At 39.4% G+C, this 2,121-nt stretch overlaps 1 non-coding gene across 1 annotated transcript; it reads right to left on the reverse strand.

Annotated features, from left to right (window-relative positions):
- Window positions 1-2,014: 2,014 nt before the first annotated feature.
- Window positions 2,015-2,121, reverse strand: LOC131019265 (small nucleolar RNA R71). Its single transcript, XR_009100185.1, has one exon. It is a non-coding gene; the product is annotated as a small nucleolar RNA R71 (small nucleolar RNA).

Below are 2,121 nucleotides of genomic sequence, written 5' to 3' on the forward strand. Positions count from 1 at the left end.
AATATTCCTTCACATCAGAGAAGTAAAGTCAGCGCTCAAAAGCCAGAGAAGTCGCCATTCCTCTGGGGATAGCATTCCGCTGGCGACCCATCTCTCTGGCGAGGCCAGAGAGATCACCCGTTCCTCTGGCGATAGTAGAGAATTCGTCATTTCTCGGGCGCGACCCGTTTTCAGAGAGATCATCCATTCCTCTGGCGAGAGCCGCGAATTCGGCAAGAGTAGGAGATTTTCCAGAGCACGCATCCAGCTGGAAAGTTGCCTTATTTTTATACGATTCTATTACCTTTAGAATTCAATTACCTTTAGAAGTATACTTTGCATGGCAACTTTCCATGGTGATCCGAAGGAAATTTGAAGCCTATAAATAGGTCCTCTTTTGGCCTTTCAAAGGAGGACATCATCAGACGGCAGAACCACGAACCCTAGTATTGATACTTTAGTTTTTAGCTTTAGAATTTTATTGCTTTCTAGTTTTCAAGGCTTGGATAAGATTAAAGATTCAAGTCGCTACTTCAGTTTTTATTTAATTCGGTTTTTATTTAATTCAGTTTTTACAATTGCGTTCTTTTTAATTATGTTTAAGTTTTATTTTGCTATGTCTGGCTAGTTTCCTTTAGCTGATTCTAGGGTTTGTAAATAGTTGATTGAATTTATGTGATTTATTTGTTAATACCTTTGTGCCTTCCAGTTTATGATTCATAATTCCTGGTGCTTAATTTCTTGTGAATTATCTGATCAATAGTTTGCATGTTTAGCTATTCGGTTTGAGACCTAGCGGAGATAACTGTTTAGCGGATTCAGGAATGTATGATATGATTTTAACCTTGAGACCTAGCGGAGATAGGTGGATCATAGGGAGCTATTCTTAGGAGCTATTGGGAGTTAGTATATTTTCTTGAGACCTAACGGAGATAGAGAATTTACTAATCTACGATCGTTGCTGCTCTAGCGAGAGTAATTGATTACTTAAGTGATCTCTCATCATAACTGGATTAAACTGGTACATAGGGTTAATAGATTTATTGCGTAGATTTAATTAATGAATTTACTACCCTAGGATCAGTTGTCTTTCATATTTGATTTTTCCTACGATCTTTTAATTATTGCTAATTACGTTTTAGTTTAAGTTAATTAAACCTTCTTTCTTTCGTTTGCCTGAATATTACTAGAGTGTAATTAGGATTACTTAGAGTGATTCGTCATAATAGTCCCTGTGGATACGATACTCGGTTACTTAATTTGTGCTACAATTGCACCGTGTTAGTTGCGGTAATTTGTTGCTAATAATTTAGTGATCAACTTTTTGGCGCCGTTGCCGGGGACTATTTAGAATTGACTTTAATATTTCTGATTAGACTTAAGCATTATTCCAGGCGTTATAAATTTTTATTTTATTTTTAGTTTTTAAAATTTCTTTCCTTGTTTGTTGTCTCAGGCGTGTATGATCACGAGATCCAAAGGAAAGGAACATCTAGTACCTTTGAACTTGGAAATCGAAAAGCAATACAAAAGAGACAACCGCGAAAAGAAGAAGCAAGCAATGGCAGAACAACAGAATAACATAGACCTTCAAACTCTTGTGGAAGTCGTGACAAACCTTCAGAGGCAACTAGATGAAGAAAGAGAGCGCAACCGGGCTCCTCCACCAGAGCCACCACTGAATCACATGTATCAGCCTCGAGTTGATCAATTTCAAGGAGGCAAATGGGGACCAACTGTGCAAGCCAACACATTCGAGCTGAAGCCGGGATTGATAAACATGGTGCAAGCTGAGCAGTTTAGTGGAGCGGCTTCTGAAAATCCGCATGCTCACATTACCCAGTTCCTAGATATCTGTGACACTATTAAGCAGAATGGAGTGCCACCTGATGCCATCAGAATGAAGATGTTTGGATTCTCTCTCAGGGACAGAGCGAAGGAATGGTTCAAGAGTCTGGACAGAGGTGCTATTACTGGATGGGAGGATTTGTGTAGAGCTTTCTTAGCAAAATACTTTCCTGCCTCTAAGGCTCAGAAAATCATTGCAGAGATTTCTCACTTTTCCCAGCTAGGAGATGAGACCATTCATGATGCCTGGGAAAGATTTCGCGAGCTGCTCAGGAACTGCCCGCAACATGGTTT

Source organism: Salvia miltiorrhiza, chromosome 3, assembly GCF_028751815.1.
Source record: "Salvia miltiorrhiza cultivar Shanhuang (shh) chromosome 3, IMPLAD_Smil_shh, whole genome shotgun sequence".
In the NCBI taxonomy this organism is placed as follows: Eukaryota; Viridiplantae; Streptophyta; class Magnoliopsida; order Lamiales; family Lamiaceae; genus Salvia; species Salvia miltiorrhiza.